Source organism: Amblyomma maculatum, chromosome 3 (genome assembly GCF_055883805.1).
Source record: "Amblyomma maculatum isolate TAMU_Amacu chromosome 3, ASM5588380v1, whole genome shotgun sequence".
In the NCBI taxonomy this organism is placed as follows: domain Eukaryota; kingdom Metazoa; phylum Arthropoda; class Arachnida; order Ixodida; family Ixodidae; genus Amblyomma; species Amblyomma maculatum.
This window is the reverse complement of record NC_139346.1, coordinates 122,147,618-122,166,601: the sequence shown is the minus strand read 5'-3', so window position 1 is coordinate 122,166,601 and position 18,984 is coordinate 122,147,618. Positions and strand designations below refer to the sequence as shown.

Sequence of the window (18,984 nt, the reverse complement as noted above, 5' to 3'; positions counted from 1 at the left end):
AGAGCCAGAACTGAAGTTAAAAGCAGCCAAAAGTAGCCAAACCATTCAAGCTCAGCACCAAATTAATAGCCAAGTAAAACATAACCATTCCTATGAAGTTTTTTTAATGAACATTAATATATTTAATTACAAAATCTTTCACTCTTTTGCTTGATCTTCACGCCACAGCTCATGAAAATAATTAAATATATAACTACTCAGTGTAGAGTAGATTGTTTTCAGCATAATTTTGGCACATTCTCGTTAACAACTCAGTAGGAATGTTAAACGACGATGCTTAACCCTTTGTGGTCCGAAATTTTTACCCACTTTCTGGCTGTCCTGGTCCAAAACTATTTTGCCAGTTTGTGGCGCTGCGAACAAAAACACGAACTGTGGAAGATAAACTCGCAGGATATTTATTTTTTTCTTGCATTCTGCAGGCAACTTTCTGCCGACATTTGAGCACCGTGTGATACCGCTCGAAGCATTCTCCTGGGTGCAGGCCAAAGTTGTTACTGCAAATTTTGCAGAAAAAGTTTCCCTCCTACCTTCTTTTGTTATTCGTTCGCTACAAACTGCACAGTCCTTGCTGTTTTGGCCTGTGAGCTTGTAGATGAAATGGCTCCTCCCATCTAGCCTTTCCTTGCACTCCTTGCACACAGATGGGCCCCGCTTTTTGGCTCTATCTCTCGCGTCACCCACCAGCTGTTGGATGTGGTTGCGGCGGTACTGCAGGTGTTGCTGTTCTTTCGCACCATGATTTTGCAGCTTTGTGCTCCTCAAAATACAGCTATTAACAATGGAAACCTCTAGAAGCCAGAAAAAAAAATTTTTCGCCACCATTTCATTGTCTTTCGACAGAATGCGTAGCTAGCACAGTAAAGATCCGCACGGTCAATTGCCCAATGTGTTCTGTGTAGTCATATATGATCACTGGCTTCTTCATCGTCACTTTCTTTCCTCTTGCTTGTGTCCTTGTCACTTCTTTCGGAGATACATTCTAGGCAGACCTAAGCATCATCACTTGACGCTTGTCTCGCCAGCCAAGCAGTAGGAGTCTTCTTTTCTGTAAGCTGCCACTTCGCCCCTTTTCAGCTTTTTCTTGGCCTGCTGTGGCATTTGCTTGCGACTTGGCATCACGGTACCAGTCAATAGTACTCTGTAGAAGTAACTCCTCGGCAAGCATTGGCGAAGTGCAATATCCGCCTCTGTAGAGGTGGTAGCCACTCCCTGTTTTGCTGCCGTGGTAGGGTTTAGTTGCCGAAATGTAACTCGTTTGGCAGTCGATAAGTGCGCCCCACTTGGTTGGCTTTTGCGGATTATAGCATTTGAATGAGACATGGCCCTTGAATCCAACGGTGCTCTCATCGATGCAAATTTGGGGGCCGGCTCTGAAATGCTCTCTGCATTTTTTCTTCGATGTAATGCAAAACGTCCCTGATCTTACTTCCACGGGTTGCCGGCTGACCTGAAGAGGCATCATGGCATGGGGCAACATGCAACATCCAAAAAGATTTGCAGAAATCTTTTCCGGCAGAAAATGTGCGGAAAGAAAGACATCTTGTTTACAATATTTTGGCTAAAATACTCCTTCAGTTCTGGTTTCGGATTCAATGCCGTGTTTATAATTATTCCAGGAAAAGCTTTGAATTCTGTCAAGGTCACGTCTTCCCAGTCCTTCCAAATTGAGTCCTTTGGAAGCTCACCGGCACTCGAAATCTTTTCACGCGCTTACTGGTTTGTCTCGCGCACAATATTGTCCATCAGCTCGTCTGTAAAGCACAGCTGAAAATAATCCAGCTCACAATTGAGATTGTACACGCTTACTTGTGACCCTGTGTTCGGGACAGTGAACGGAAATTGAGGGAAATCAGGCACATTATCTGCGTACACAATCCAGTCTGCAGCATGTAGTCGCACACTGTTCCCTTGTGTGTCAACAGAGGTGCTGTCTCCACCGCCACCATCGTGTTTGTCACTCGCTTCTGTTGAATCACTGTTATCACTATCTGATGGAGGCACATAATCCTCTTCCTCACTGAAGTCATCATCGCCTTCACTAAATGCACCACCATAAAGCGCACGTGGTGAAAAAGTGGCCATGCTTCTCAGTGAAGCGCGCGAACGTTCGTCGCGCGCAAGTGAGAACGCTCTGGTATCCAGAAGCCGTGCTGAACATTGTGCTACACCCTAGTGCAGAAGGAAGTAAACTTCAAAAAGTTTACTTACCCTCAAGAGATGGCGCATCACGTATAAAAAGAATGCACACAAATCACAGTCAGAAAAACCGAAATTTAAACCGCGAACACCCTTGTCGGGTTGGTGCCCGACAGCGGACCACATAGGGTTAAACGTTAAACGTCGAGACCAAACTTGAATCGCAGAATTCCAGCTTCATTTTGTTACGGATATCTGTTTTTGTCAAGTTGACGCAAGAGAATACGTGCTCTAATGGCGCCTGATTCTTCTGGATGGAAGCTTGATGGTGAGTGCATCAAAGACATCATTGAGCATCCTTGTGAAGGTTTCCGGGCCTTCCAAGCCAGCGACTTTTGCTTCCCTGTACATGCGTATCCCAATCGATGTTCGATGGCTAGAGAGCTGTAAAAAAAATGCTATTTTCAAATACAGTCGATGACCGATTTTTCGGACTGTCAACGGACCATGAAAATATCCGAAAAATCGGGCAGTCCGAAAAAACAAATGTGCACCAAAAAAGCTAAATTTATTGCCTATTACTCACTTTGAGGCCGGAAAAAGTCATGAATGCTTTGCTGCACCATGCTCCGCTTCCGTGCTAACAGGTCCACCGGAATTTCGCTTGCAACAGCTCAGCTTGCGTCTGCTGCGCTGTTACAGGTGAGTCATCGTCGTCGTCGCTCTCAGACTCCACAAGCACTTGGTGAATAATTTCTGCATCTAGGAGCCTAGCGCACAGTTCCAATTGGTGGTCCACGTCTGTGAACTCTGAAAACGAGACAGCCGATGTAACTTCGGCACCAGCAGTGCAAAGGTCATGAGCGAACTGCTCACTGCGTGACAGCTGCTCGATGACGCTCTCCTCGTCCAAGGCAGCCAACTTGTCATTCAGTAAAAATCCCGCGTGGCGGAAGCAGTTGCGCAGCGTTGTGGGTGCTACAGACTTCTACGTATCGGGGAGGGTACTAAGTGCTCCAAGCAGATCGACAGAGTAGGGTTTCTCACCGCCGAGGCACACCACAACCACCAACCACTGAACACAACACTGACTCCGTTGAGTGCCTTCTCGCTGCCGCGTTGCACGAAAAAAAAAGAAAGAACTCTTTATAAAATCCGGAAACAGCTTCTTGAAGAACTGAAGTCGATTCAATTAAATGCGAGCCACAGTAGCGACAGAACGTAGTTCTCGCATCGACCATGGCTAGGCCTACTCGCTACATGCGTGATACGCACGGCAAACACACAGAGGAACAGGCAGTCGAAGCGATCGCTCTAAAAAGAAAAAAAAAAAACACTACGGCGACGGCAGTGATGTTGTCCCGGAAACGGAAGCTGCTAGGCAAATATAGCCTCGATCCAGCGTGTTTAGCTGATCATTTTAAACCAGCCAAAGGACGAGACAGGGAAGAGGAGAACAGGACAAGGCTGTCGTCTCCTTGTGTCTCATCGCGTGCAAGGTCTGCACCGGTTTCGAGGCTACCGAAGGAAAAAGTAAACAAACAAGATGGCGGCGACACTGCTCAAAACGTGTGGCAGTTGGCCGGCTGGCGCTTGGAATGTCCGAAAAAATGAATAGCCCTCCTTAAAGTGTCCGAAATTTTGAGCAGCGTAATACATTGACTTTATAAGGTATGTCCTGGGGCCGGGAAAAAGTCAGAATAATCAAGCATGTCCGAAAATTTAGGTTTCCGAAAAATCGGTCGTCGACTGTATCAGTACAGAAAAGAAAAGCAGCACGCTCTGCAAAAGACATGACTTACCTGTGTGGCAAGTCTGACACTCATTTTACGCATGTTATCATCAGGGGTAACATTTGCTTTGTTTAGCTTCGGCACTACCCGTACATGCTAATCTTTCTCTGTTTCATACAGGGTGACATAATGATTAAAATTGATGCGCATTTCACCTGCCTGAAAGTAACAGAATCAAACTGTGAAACTGCACTAAAAATTTGCACGATTTTTTCTTACCGTTCCATGTGTGTGTTTCCGGAGGTAGTTACTTGATGATGTGTGGAACATCACATATGAAGTAAATGTTTTGTGATTGCTCCAATGGATGTTCTGTAAAGTGCTGAGGGGCCTCTATTTTTCCCGACACTACAAATTGGCTCCACATAGATGTTGTTCCCGGCATCGTCACTGATCACAGCCAGCACTGACGCATTGTTCTTGTGCAGTTCCAGGACAGTACTCATCAGAAGTACTCATTGTACTCATCTAGATAGTACTCATCTGCAAGGACTTTTCTGGGAGCTGCCCCTTTTGTCGCAAAGCTTGCCACTGGCGGCACCCAGTTTTCAAACGGGCACAAACATCAGCACCAATGTGTGGTCAGCAAGTTGGCTTTGCTTGGTGCTGTCATTTCACCATAGTCTACAAAACCATCCATTTTACAGGAGGCCTTATTGAAGGAAATGCCCTGCTTTAACTTCACCTTGTCAAGTAGCAATACTCCGAGCCGTCCCAAATGGCTCTTGTTGGAGAAATGGGCCGTGATGCTGTTGAGGGCTACTTGGTTAAAGCCATACTTGCATGGGATTTCTTTTATTGCGAAAGCAATACTGTGCCAGGTCTAACCGCTCGTCGCTGCATGCCGTGTCCATGTCCCTGGTCCCCGAGCTGGCGCTGCACCTAGTAGAAGAAGAAGAACGCTCGGTCACCTGCAGCTAATGCTTTCACTCTATATTCAGTTAGAAGCGTTCAACTCTTCTAATTTTTATAATTTGGCAAAGGCGAGCCTTTGATGGAAGTGGTAGCAGCTACATGGACTTGAGATCTGTAGTAGCAGGCATGTCATCAGCCACTCTGCATCATACTACGTTCCGTGTTTGGACTTTGCATTGAAAGCTGTCTTGAATGCTAGGTACTGCTTGGCTGAAAGGACGCGAAGAGTGCTGTCAATTGTCTCTGCTATGATTTCACTAAGCTTCTTCTTCATTAAAATAAGTTCTTTCAGCTTTTCTCGTCTTAATGTAGCACGAATTGCTTTGCGACACATCGACTTTAAGCAAGGCTTCCGCTTTTTCTTCCCATCTTTGTGCTGCTTTGTTCGTTGCGAAAAAAGCTTGCCCAAGGTGTGGCATTGAGCACAGGTAGCGTTAAGTGCATTTGTTGCGCCTCCACATTTCACCTTACTACCTCTGACGATGAGATTTTGGGGTGCTTTTTAAAAAAGCAGGGCATCCGTGACAGGGCTTCAGCTTTTTCATGTACTGGATCAAGCATTTCAAGTCATCAACTGACTTCAAATCAATGTTTTGCTTCCCGGCATAGACACTGCGTGGCACAAGCGGACCCTTTGCACAGACAAATAAATTGAAGTCCTGTCACAGATGTCTCCACATGTGCGATATTGTTCTTTATGCTGAGCTTGTATAACACTACCTTCCCTTTAACGATGTCAAGAGACCAACCTTGAATTTTCTGTCCCTTTTTTGCCAAACGAGATAGCATGGGAAACAAAGATTTGCTGTTTCCTAGCGGCACACCGGTGTCTGTTGAGAAGCTGTTTCCATAAGAGCTACATCCGACTGCTGCAGTCACACGTTCACCTTGTTCTTTTCTGGCGCTCGCTATTCGGTGGTGAAGACGTGCGAGTCGGTGCATTGCGTTTCTGTGCCGGTTTCGAAAGGTACTTCAAACAGTTTGGGAAGAGGCAAGGCACGGCATTGTCTTTCAATGCGCACTTGTCGTGTGGTATTGTCACCAAATTCCCACAAATGCTGTGCTCGAACTTTTTCGAAATATTCTCATCATGGAGATGGAGGCCGCAAATTGAGCACAAGCTCGAAAGCTTTTTGTCCTGCCTTGGTATTGTGTGCTCCCATAGCTGAAGGCATTCAGCATCGCGGGGCAGCCTAAAAAAATGTCTCTTCTCTCCAACAGATTGCACAGAATCGTAGCCACTTTTACAACCCGGCACAAAACAGCGTGGCATGATTCAGTGTAGAACGCTGCGCGACAACCGTGCATACAAGTGTGAACATTTCCAGACGCCGGCCACGGCCAGTTTGGAGGCACGCGCGTGCGTTTTGAAGAGTGCGCCCAGCTGTATTCAGTCCAACCATGGCCGTGGAGTGCAACGAATAAGCGTCAGGCGGCGTGCCGGAGTTTGAGAACTGGAAAAGTATCTAGCAACGTTGAGACGCACCAGCAATACACTCCGACAACTGTCGCTTGTGGCCCGCCACAGACGCGGCAAGCAGACGACTGGAAGCCTGCCAGCCAATTGGGTGACACATTTTAGTCACGTGCACAGACTAGCAAATAGCTGCGCACGTCGAGACTCTTTTTTGGCACTGTTTCTCCACAAACAAAAGCCATAAACGTGCAGCAATGGCGTGAAATTGAACATGAAAAGCTGCTATTTCAAACGAGACCAAGATGGCGGCGATCACTACCAGGGAGTGCAACTGCGTATTGGGGAAAGAGCGTGGTTTTCGCATCAAAATCTGCCCCAAATAAATCTACCAAGCGAAACAAGCCCAATTTCACATATACAGTTAGTGCTCGGATAACATAACTATCACAGACACTATTCTTTCTGTACATTTTTACTGTTCATCTATAATGAAAGTTACTGTACATTTTTCAAAAAACTACTTCCCGCAACAGAACAGCAGAAAATCCCAATACACAACGGACATGAAATGCATTGAAAGCTCGCAGCATCACCTCCCTCCACAGGCTATCATGCAGGTCGACGTGGCTACGAAAGAAGATTCGATTCTACGGCTCGAGTTCAGACAACAGCCAACACTGCTTCTCTCCCGGCTCCTAAGTGTAGTGTGCATCGAAGCTGTCGTGGTAGCTGCTGGCACCGTGTGCTGCGTTCATTTTAAGAAACAATGCTAAGGAATTAGATTTCTCCTAAAAGCTTTTGTCATTACTATGTTTTGCCACCTGACTTTCTTTCATGTCAAACGTTTATCAAATTATCCAGAAGTAGGTTCAAGATATGATTGTGACATACAGCATTGTCTTGACAGCCAAAATAAGTGTGTCAAGGAGCACTAACAGCATGCGCTACTCGCCTGTACTGTGTCAGAAGCAGATGTACTAGCAGAAATGTCTCGAGGACTTAGTGGGTATGCGGGATGTTTCTCTCGGACCAGATGAAAGCTCACAGCTTAGCTCCCCCCACTGATGCTCGTGCAGCTCGATGTAGCTACGAGAGAAGATTCGATTCCACGGCTCGAGTTTAGACAACAGCCAGCACTTCTCTCCCGGCACCTAAGTGCGAGGTGCATTGAAGCTGTCGTGGTTGCTGCCGGCACCATGCGATGCGTTCATTTTAAGAAACACTGCTAAGGAATTAGATTTTTCCTAAAAGCTTTTGTCATTAATATGTCTTGCCACCTGACTTTCTTTCATGTCAAACGTTTATCAAATCATCCAGAAGTAGGTTCAAGCAGCGCCTCCTCTATACTTTCAGTGCCCGGCGAAAGAGCGCAGGACAATAGCCCGCCGCCGTCGGCGATAGTACAACGCATTGCCGCCAGGTGCCTCCACCTAAACAGGGTTCCCCTACGCTGGTTTTCCAGGGCAGCGGAGGGGCGGAGGTAGTGCGCGTGGTGGAAAGTGGCAACGCAGCAGATAAAAACACAGCAAGACGTGTTCTCCCGCTTTGTTTTCCGCAGGTCTGGATATGTGACGATTTCAACATATCTTGCCCCACGGGGAGCACTGAGCAAAGATATCAAAGAAAAACAACCGAAAGACATCCGAAGCAGATAAAGATATTACAGAATGTGAATGGATGTGAAATTCACTTCTCTTTTTCTGGCGCCAGTTGAATTCATTGAGAATTTAGCTTTACTGCATTTCTAGCACCTTAGGATAGCGCAACGCGCACAGCAGCAGAACAAACTAAGAATACTCAATTCATTAAGCGATGTTGGGTTGGAAGAATGCACACACCATGCTTTAAATCACCTCAACAGACTCTATTCAATGAAGTGTCAAGTTTACAGAATTCGAGCGCCATTCAAGGACCTTCTAGAATGAAGCCAATATGAAAAAGTCCACCATGCAACATATAGTGTGTTAAGAAAGAGAACGCTCTTGTAGAAAGGTGTCTCAGCACAACACATTGATGGGTCATTTCTTCAGACCATGTTGGTCGTTTCTTCCTAAAATTTCTCACCTGATCAAGCAAAATTAAAGCAGAAGACTCATTTTCCATTGCTTTCTGCCGTATGTAAGAAAGATCTGTAGTGAGCGAGTCCTCCTTAAGCTCCTTTAGCAGCTGCTTGTACTTATCAACTGTCTGTGTCAGTCGCAAGATTTGGCTTCTTAGGTCTTTCCCTTTTCTTTTCCACTTCGCTCTTTCTGTTGTCAGTAGACTTGTTGGTGCTCTGCAGTCGATCTGGATGCCTCGATTGCTCATATTACTCTTCACGTAAGAGTGGTCCGCGGGTTCACTGACAGGTGTTGTGTCCATTAGAGCACCTTCCTCAGTAGGTGGTTCGGCCGAAGTTACGGACGGTAGCAAGGCAGAGGTTGATGCGGTGGCGGCCAAAGCGTTTGTCGACAGCGAACACGTAAACTGGGCTCGTTTCTCTATTCTTGCTGTGCTCCTGTCTCGTGTTGCCTTCGATTGCAAATGATGAGGAAAGTCATCAAAAACGGAAGGTACACTACCTTTCTTCAGTCGACGTCTTTTGCCTTCAATGAAATCTTCCTTCTTGAAGTGCCGGCTGCAAACCTTTGTGTAGTACGACCTGTCGTTCGGTTTCCAACCATCGCGTCGAACTGCAGCAATCCACTTCTCCCTCAATGCCAAGTCTGATGGAAATTCATGAAACGATAGTCCCGGAGTCTTCTTTTTTTCATCCGACTTGCACAAAGGCACGCAACAGTACGCCATGTCAGACGAAGCGAGACGTGTCGCAAAAGCAGATGTTTCAACGCAGCAAAGCACATCGCCAAATCCCAAATGGCCAAAACACGCGAGCCATCGGGTGATAAACAAACCCTGTTTACGTGGCGCCTCCTCGCAGCTGCCAAGCGCGCTACGTGAACGGAGACGCGACGGCGCTGAGAGCGTGAATTGCCGGGCACTGAAAAATAGAGGAGGCGTTGGTTCAAGATATGATTGTGACAGACAGCATTGTCTTGACAGCCAAAATAAGTGTCGCAAGGAGCACTGACAGCATGCGCCACTCGCCTGTGCGGCGTCAGAAGCAGATGTACTAGCAGCGATGTCTCGAGGACTTAGTGGGTATGCGGGGTGTTTCTCTCGGACCAAATGAAAGCTCGCAGCATTAGCTCCCCCCACTGGCACTCGTGCAGCTCGATGCAGCTACGCGGCTCGAGTTCGGACAACAGCCAGCACTTCTCTCCCGGCTCCTAAGTGCTTGGTGCATCGAAGCTGTCGTCATTGCCGCCGGCACCATGCACTGCGTTCATTTTAAGAAACAATGCTAAGGAATTAGATTTCTCCTAAAAGCTTTTGTCATTACTATGTCTTGCCACCTGACTTTCTTTCATATCAAACGTTTATCAAATTACCCAGAAGTAGGTTCAAGATATGATTGTGACAGACAACATTGTCGACAGCCAAAATAAGTGTCTCAAAGAGCACTAACAGCACGCGCCACTCGCCTATGCTGCGTCAGAAGCAGATTTACTAGCAGCGATGTCTCGAGGACTTAGTGGGTATGCGGGATGTTTCTCTCGGACCAGATGAAAGCTCGCAGCATTAGCTCCCCCCACTGGCGCTCGTGCAGCTCGACGTAGCTACGAGAGAAGATTCGATTCCACGGCTCGAGTTTGGACAACAGCCAACACTTCTCTCCCGGCTCCTAAGTGCGGTGTGCAGTGAAGCTGTCGTGGTTGCTGCTGGCACCATGCGCTGCATTCATTTTAAGCACTGCTAAGGAATTAGATTTCTCCTAAAAGCTTTTGTCATCACTATGCCTTGCCATCTGACTTTCTTTCATATCAAACGTTTATCAAATTATCCAGAAGTAGGTTCAAGATATGATTGTGACAGACAGCATTTTCTTGACAGCCAAAATAAGTGTCTGAAGTAGCACTAACAGCATGCGCCACTCGCCTGTGCTGCGGCAGAAGCAGATGTACTAGCAGCAATGTCTCGATGACTTAGTGGGTATGCGGGATGTTTCTCTCGGACCAGATGAAAGCTCACAGCATTAACTCCCCCCACTGGTGCTCGTGCAGCTCAACGTAGCTATGAGAGAAGATTCGATTCCACGGCTCGAGTTCGGACAAAAGCCAACACTGCTTTCCCGGCTCCTAAGTGCGGGGTACATCGAAGCTGTCGTGGTTGCTGCCGGCACCATGCGATGCGTTCATTTTAAGAAATGATGCTAAGGAATTAGATTTCTTCTAAAAGCTTTTGTCATCACTATGTCTTGCCATCTGACTTCCTTTATCATATCAGATCATATAGATACCTGTTATTTCTTCGCGATCACATTTTCTGCTTATGACACCTCTACTTGATGCCCCTTTTGGTCGTAATAACCAAATAGCATAGTGGAGTTAACACCACAGGAGTTAGAAAAGATGCAAAAGTAACAGAACGAGTCGCTTGGACTTTATTCAACGCATGGAAGGTTCAAACAAACAAAAGACTCGGTGGTGCTTTGCTGTTGTTCGAAGCGGGTGGTTGGGAAGTTTGTTCTTATCAAGTGTGATTTATGGAAAAGCCGCATTTCAGAATTGTAGAATGCCCAAGCCTATTAACATTTCTGTGTGTCTTGTCCTCGAGATAATTGGCAGTGAGGAATGTGGAAAAGACTATTTTCGGTTGTTTTGCTGTCATTTACACTCTGTCTTCCAATAACTTGCCGATATACTGGCTCTACCATGATTAATGAATGAAGGTAGGAGCAGTATTCATTTGCCCAGTATTTTATTTCTAGTGACGCAAAATTAAAGCACCGTATAAATGCTTGAACATGTAGCGTAAAAAAGGAGAAAAAAATGGTGTTCATCATTTCCGTTTCCTCAGTCGTCCAACGAAGCGTGCTGAAAGCCGTTGTATGTTGCTGGTGGAAACTGTTTCCGAATACGTGAAACAACACAAGCAGGCAACACGACTGTTACCCCGCCCAAGGCATTTCTAGATCCATCTGGTGAAGAGATGGTAAGCCACGTACCGGCACTTCCTGTGAACATCAAAACTATAGTTAGTAAGTGCAAGATGCCGGTTTAGTTGGTAATGTATTCTTAAAAACAACAGCACCTGTGTCCATCTTTTTCTCCTGTGTGTGTGTGTGTGTGTTGTACCTTGGTCTGTTTTTAAGAATGCAGAATTAGTAAGACACATGATTAGTACTGGTAAAATGATTTATAGCAAAATACCTCGAGATGGAGTGAATTTGTAATAAGAGCACTAGCATCTGATCAAGCGCAGCAATACGGCTGCAGAGAAAAGCTTTGCAGCTCTTCCTATAAATATAAGAAATAGCTAAGCTGTCTCACAAATATCATTAAAAAAAACTTCCTTCGGGTCTGCGCTACAAATCTGGGACTAGCGCCATTCCTGGGCAATCACTCTACCGACTGAGATAACCAGGGCAGTTAGCATATCATGGCAGGATGTGGGCCAACCCGGCACGGACGAATTTTCTTCAACTATGAGGATGAGAAAGCTGTATTCGTGGTCTTATGGATGCACTTGGTGCATTTTAAAGAGCAATACTCTCTTATCAATAATAGGGCTGGAGGCACTTTACCTGTGCAGTTCTCTTTCCATTTGGACACCATACTCTTGCAACACATAGTACGCTGCCTCGCGAACGTGAGGTTCATAAAATGCTCGGGAAAATCTACGTGCAGAGTGATGCAGTCATTGTCTTTGGCAACAGCTTGCGGAATGTCTCTGCAGCATACATTTATTTCAGTGTTGGTCCTCGCCATGCAAACCACCAAGCACCTACGTAACCAGAAATTGCGCACAATGCACTTAGCAGCCATCACAGTGAAGGGATGACGCAAGAAGCAACTTTGGCTCGCATGACTGCAGTCCAGAGAAACTACATCAGGGCATTGAGCGCACAACGCGCAAATGCCATTGCTATCGATGAAAAAACAGGCACAAGGAGCACATTAGTAAGGACATATTAAGCTCCACTCCATGTTTGCGCCGTGATCAGGTGAAGGCAAAGCGTTCGGAGCGTAGTCTCTGAGTCTTGACTCGCTACGGAGAGTCTTGTCATCGTACGGGTCCATTTGTTGACAGTCTTTCCAAACGGGCATGCACAGTTCAGTTCATTTCAACAAGAGAAGAATGTGGACTTTCCATTGTAATGCTGAAGCTTTCACTCCGACACGACCTCTCGTTTTCTCTCTCTTTTAGGAGAGATGTTTGCCAGCTCGGTTCAGCATGCACAAGACAGCAAAAACGAAAAAAAAAAGGTCTCAAAGGTGGGGCTATGATGTATGCATGTGACATTCTTCACAAGACGCCCCAGCTCCCGCCAAACGCTGAGGAGGAAGGGAAATTTGGCTTGCGGAGGCTAGATGACCGGGCAGGAGAAGGAAAATCTTCTGAGAGGGAACGGAAGGAGAGGGAAACGCAAGATCGGTTGGTTGAGGTGGCTGTGACTGCATTATTAATTACCCTTTTCAAGAACTTTTTTTGTGGCCTTGCGTTCTGGGGGCAAAACTTCGCAGTCACCGGGGCAGAAAATATTTTCGAATGGGGTGGACAGTGGGCCTTTGATCAACGCAGCTTGCCACAGAAGCTGTGCACAACGTGTTAGCCAGATTTTTTTTTTTTTTTTTTTTGACGAAAAACATCCCGAATGGAAGACCTTCTTATGGAAGTTGAAGGCCATATTAATTCCCCAGTGAACAGTTAATCTGTTGAGTGCTTGTATTATTTCTTCTCCTTTATATTGGGTATTTGCCCATTTAAACTCGATTGTTATGAATGGTTTAAAAAAAAACATTTTTTTTCTATGGTTGGGGACGATGGTGGGGAGCCTGTCATGACATTAATTGCTATATTGGATGTGGTTCGATAAGCTTTGGTAATTTTGACAGTGTAGCTTGTTGAATTTTTATGTGAGCCATAGGCTGTCATTCTTTCTATGCCCTGGACAGGCAATGGTATGAAGAGAAGTGATATGCCTCAAGTATTTCTTGAAGATATGGAAAGTCCTAAATTTCGTTCGTTGATTTGCTCCTTATTGTGCATGCTTATATGAGGCAGTCTTCTTTTTGATAGCATATTTAATTCTATCAGCATAAATTGACATTTGCTACGGTTAAATTTGAGGTATTGTTTTTTCATCCATTTCAGTTATTTCGTCATTAACTTCCTTGTTACGATTTCCTAATTGTCTTGAACTGCCATTGACTAATGGCACTAGGTGCATCATGCCCTCCCTGTCCATTACTTGCACTGGCTAACATGGTCTGCGTTGTGTCGCAGCACATTTATGGTTCTGTGGAAGATTCGGAACCTGGATGCCAGAATCCCAAAAGTATTTTCCACGCACCTCCTGAAAAGTAATTGCAAAAAAAAAAACATATTTACGTGATGAATAACTTTTTTTTTTAATGTAAACGTGCTTACCGCTCTGCTCTCTTAGCCAGTGAATAAAAATCATTTTTTTTATCACTCTTTCCCCTGCCATAATAAGGGCAGAGGAAATATGGCCGTAGCTGGTAGGCCTTGTCTCCCACAAATACGTAGACTGCTGGAATGCTGGTTAGGGAGCCCAAGAAGTTGTTTCTCTATAAACACACTAAACACTTCCCAAACTGTGATACACTTAGAGTGCTTACATCACTCGGCCGGCTGTATGCACCCACACCTCTCGCGACAAACTTCAGGTTGGTGTCAGCCACAGCGATCAGTACAATGGTGTATGTGCCATGTAACGAGTGTATAATGGCACGGTAAAATCTCCACTCGCTGCTCTGAAACTGAGAACTATATACCTTGTAACTTTACTAGAGGCTGTCGGAGTGTGATGGGGCCTGAATTTGCACATGCTTATCGTCCACTGCACCAATGCAGTTAGGAAAGTTGCACCCTTCCTCAAATCCATGAACCACTTCTTTCCATTTTCTTGGTTATTGCAAACTATATATATATATATATAGGACCGATGCCACATTGTGATAATCGTCCCTGCTGAAACTGGCCGGGCCCCACTGTCTGGGAACGCTGGGGCAAATGACAAGAGGTAGGAGAAGCAGAGGTCTGGTTCACGTCAGCGGGCATAGTTTGTGCGATGGTTCAGCTCCAGAGCTCCAGGATGTTAGCCAAAGGGTTGACCCAGCACCACCATCAAGTTTTAGTGGGGTTTCCAAGCAGCAAAAAAGGCCAGAGAGAGACCTTGTAAAATGACAGTCCTAGCTTTCTCTCTACAATTATCGTGGTGTGGCTGCTATTGGTGCCCTTCTTCCTTTTTGCAAATCATAATATGGAGGAAACATTTCATTATATGCCCGCAAGCTTAACTATACCTGATTGTGATTGCAAGTCGTGCACATGAAGGGATTGCCTCCCACATGGCGGACAGTTTCATTAGGTAGCCAAATCAGTCTCAGAGTGGGCGCATTTCCTTAGCAGGCAACATTGCTCCAATAGCAGAAGGCATTGTTGCAAGAGTCTTCGTCATTCAGGACGGGTTTAATGATCTGCTGATCTCTCACATCGTGAACTATAAAGCATGCGTTAGTGTCAATGTATTTGTCAAGCTCGAGATTAGGCAGCCCATTTCCAATTTCTTGCCGTCCTTTCTAGGCAGCAATAATCGCCAGAGCTGGTGACGCCTCTTCATCCTCATTGTCTGTAATGCCAGCCGAGTTTATGGGTTGATCTTTGGCAGCTCTGGCGTGCCTGAAACAACGCTCAATTATTGAGCGACCTAGTGTGCTCCGGGCGGCAGACATAATTTGGTGTGCGACATACATGTCCATCTTCATGTCTCGGCTAGTTTCACTATTGAAGAGCAGCCGTCAAGTCAGCCTCCCACGGTACGTGCGCTTCAGGCTCAGAATCGCACCATGATCGAGAGACTGCAGGACAGGTGTTCAGTGTGGAGGGAAAAACCTCGGCTCCGTGTTAGTGAGCTTGACGTTGTCGGAGTGATGAGCTGAACTGATCAGCGAACTCCAAAAGCGAGCAAACTTACGGCCCTGCCACTTCATGTCACAGTCGAATGCCATCATACGCTCTGTGAAAATAGCACGGGTCATCCACAACTTGTTGTTCGCCTTGTACTGCGCAAGTAGGGTGTGGGTTTCCTTGAAACAGTGCGGCTTAGTGCTTTTTTCTGTGACTAATAACAGACGTTTGTCGGAGCCATTCATGTTTGTGCAAAGCAGCGCTAGGGCCTCTAGAAATATTGCTAGTCTCTTCACGCAACCGTGGGGGGGGGGGGATGCCGCTTAATGAACTAGTCTTTGATTTCAGTTTAGCTGTGGTATTCAATTCACACCTCGGTTAATTTGCAAAACTGTAGAAACCCTTTTTTGTTTTTTTGTTTTTTTCTTTTGTGAGCGAAGTTTTGCGCGCATGCCCCTGGGCTGATGGAGAAACGAAGCCGCTTTTTACGCCATGTTATCCTGCCTGAACACTACCACCGTGCCATATTGTAATGCTGGCCTCTCAGGATTTTTTGTAAGCAGTTGCGCTTGCATGAAGGACTATATTACGTGCACATTCTAGGCTCCAAGGACCGTGGGTGCGAGCAACAGAGCGCTGTCACCGGCATTTTTATTCACGCTAGTTACATCTCAACTTCTTTGGACATCTAGTTAAGTTTTAACACGTACATAGAACTGGAAACTTTCGGATGCTTGCATATATAAAACACGCAAGATGGGAACCCGAGCCCTGCAAATCGCATTGTGCTTCAGGCAAACTGCGGATATGCATTCCTTAGTGCTTAGGAAGCCGAGTTACTGAAGTAACAAACACGATTAGGCACGCATTCTAAGCAGTTTGTCTTCAATACTTTGCTTTGAAAAATAGAACTATAAGAGCTTGTAGTGTAGGTGACATGTATCACCAAGGTAAAAATGCCCAAGGATCACTGATGTGTGACACCAAAGCAAAAGCATTGTTCAACACATTTATTTCCATCATTTTGCTCTCTGTGTCGGTCTGCTCACATCAGTGTTCGTAAAACCTGCTGGCATCCTCTTCTTATACTCCTTCTTGGCAGCCCTCTCAACATTAATTGATTTCATATAGAAACGAAGGCAAAGCAGGACATAGAATTTGAGTATACCATTAATGACTTCGTGCCCATGTTTTGAGCAGGCCATAGAGGGAAAATGCAGATTTGTAAAAAAATTACCATAGTCAGCAATGCTTTTCTCGTGTATCTTGTTTAGGCTGAAATAAATGGTGAAGCTGTTTTCTAGGTCAGCGATAAGGGCCTCCTGAGACCCAGGGGGAATTTAGGATCATGAAATTTGGTGAAACTTTCAGAAATGCCTTTTTTTGAGTGCCCTAACAAAAAGTGTCACTTAGTTCTGCGCTATCATTAGTTGTTCGGGCGTGGCATGATGTCCAATATATTGGACATCAGGCCTCTAGGCCTTTGTAAACCTGTAGTGCTCGAGAAAGAAGTAACATAAATTGTTTATGTTTTATATAAACAAAGAAGACAAATAAATTGACTGCATGAAAATGTTTATTGCATTCACCACATGACCTTTTCAGGCGAAGTAGAACTGTTCACTTTTAACATACATTGCACATCTGCAAGGCGAGTACCCTGCTCGTTTGACATCCCTTCAGCATTTTTGATATTTTTGTTAATGCAGGGATCTCGCAAATATTAAACGAAAATAAACATCAATATCAACAGAACTGCACAAAATGTTTGCAGCAAAACTTCAGCTTCAATGCTTTGAGTGTGCCTGCTCAAAGCAACGCCTGTCTTTGGTGATACAAAAAAGACATTTGGCATTTTATGCAATAAAATTTTGTCTTCATTGAACAACCTTCCCACCTGCACCGAGAAGCATGGGGGATGTCAGCGAGCCTTGGCAGGTGGCCCAGCGTTTTAGTTCTAGCCTCAGTTGGAGGGAGGGGAGCACGCTTTTGTGGGGGGCTCCAAAGAATGTCGTCATCATCGCTGCTTGACTCACTGCTCTGGGCGACAAGAACATCGGCTACCGACATTCGAAACTCTAAAAATTTCAAGATGTCTTTTTGGCTCTTCTGTAAGCTGCGCATGTCTTGCGTGTACAGGATCCATGCGTTGCACAACGCCATGTCAAAGAGGTGAAAAATGACGCGTGTTGTCCACTTCTTCACCCGTGCCTTCATGTGGTAGAAGCTTATCATGCGATCAGCCATGTCGACTCCCCCCATGTTAACATTGTATGCCTGGACAATGTGGGGCCTCGGGACATCTATGTACCTTTTTTCTTTGGCACACCACCGCCTACAAGTGTCTTGTGGTTCTTTTGCATGCAATGATGACATGAGTGTCACTGGCTTGTTGTCGTACCATCTCACGACGATCTGTTTTTCATCGTTCCGCACCCACACCTCTGATGCGCCTCGTCCTTGCACTTTAAGCTGCGATTCTGAAGAAAGCTTGACGCTCTTCGGCACACGGTTATTCATAACTGTACCAGTCCCTGCGATCTCCTTTTCCGCTAGCTTGTCAAGCAGCCCTGCTGAAGTAAAATATCTGTCAAAGAAGAGCTTCGTGCCTTTGCTCAGACTTTGCGTCAGCCTCAACACAGCAGATTCACCAATCCCAGAGCTCCCCTGATGCAGCAGCGACTTCTTTCCTTGATAGATCTCAAAATCAAGAATTAGGCCAGACGGGCTGGCTAAAACAAAGTTCTTTAACCCTTCCGGGTTGGGTTTTCTGGGAACAAATTGCTTCAGTTGGGTACGCCCACTAAACGGAATCATTTGCTCATCAATACTAATCAGTTCTTCACGGGGAAGACTGTGGCAACCCTTCAGCTCCTCCACAACTAGTGGCCGTATCCTCCACAACCTGTCCTGACTGTGGCAACCCTTCAGCTCCTCCACAACTAGTGGCCGTATCCTCCACAACCTGTCCTGCTCTTTTACTTCATCATCTACGTCGAGCGCATTCACAACTTCTAGTCGTGACCTGAGTGCAAAATAACGCTGCATGTTGTTGGCGACTAAAGGCACTCTCGTTCGTTTTGCCCAGTACATTCTGATCTGAGGGTAGGCTAGACAGGACATTGTGATTGAAATGCCAAAAAATGTTTTTAGCTCGTTGGCTGTTGTGCCGAGGCTTTTTCCTGTTTCGGCCACATGAGCGGTGTTCATAGCTGTTCCTATCATGTCCCACACTTCATCGGAAATGTACTGCTGAAAGTACTCGAACGGTCTCCAAAAGGCTCGCCCTCCAACGTTTTCAGATGCGGGGCTGAAGTCTGGCATCCAGGCCTGGGGCGATCTGGAAGTGAAGTGTATTCTTTACAAGTACTGCAAAATTGTCCCGCAAAATATTAAAAACAATCACAGACGCAGCCCCTAATGTGCTCAGATTCAGCGTTTCATGAAAACGAGGTAAGGAAAGTTCCGGTTTGACACTTCAACATTCGATTCTTTAGCCCTGCCATGGTGAGTCTCACCTGTCACTCATTTTCCAAAGCGCCACCCTCTTTGGAGGAGGAGGAGGAGGAGCTGCAGTTTGTACAGGTTCGTCGTCACTGCTATCAAGGTCCGGTTCCAAATCTTCCAAATGAGGCGAACCAGCCGCGTTCTCTGGAGCTTCTTCATCGCTGTCGGACAGATCCAGATCAGACGATTGTCCGGCCGCGATTTTTTCGAGTATTCAGTCAGCAGTTTCATCACTGA

The 18,984-nt window shown here is 45.9% G+C and overlaps 1 protein-coding gene and 1 pseudogene across 2 annotated transcripts in view; one reads left to right on the top strand and one right to left on the bottom strand.

The window, feature by feature from the left end:
• Positions 1-18,984, top strand: part of LOC146195895 (rRNA methyltransferase 1, mitochondrial-like) — a 113,157-nt gene that overhangs the window by 64,379 nt on the left and 29,794 nt on the right. The gene's annotated exons all lie outside the window — the stretch shown is intronic.
• Positions 4,874-6,120, bottom strand: LOC146195896 (uncharacterized; annotated as a pseudogene).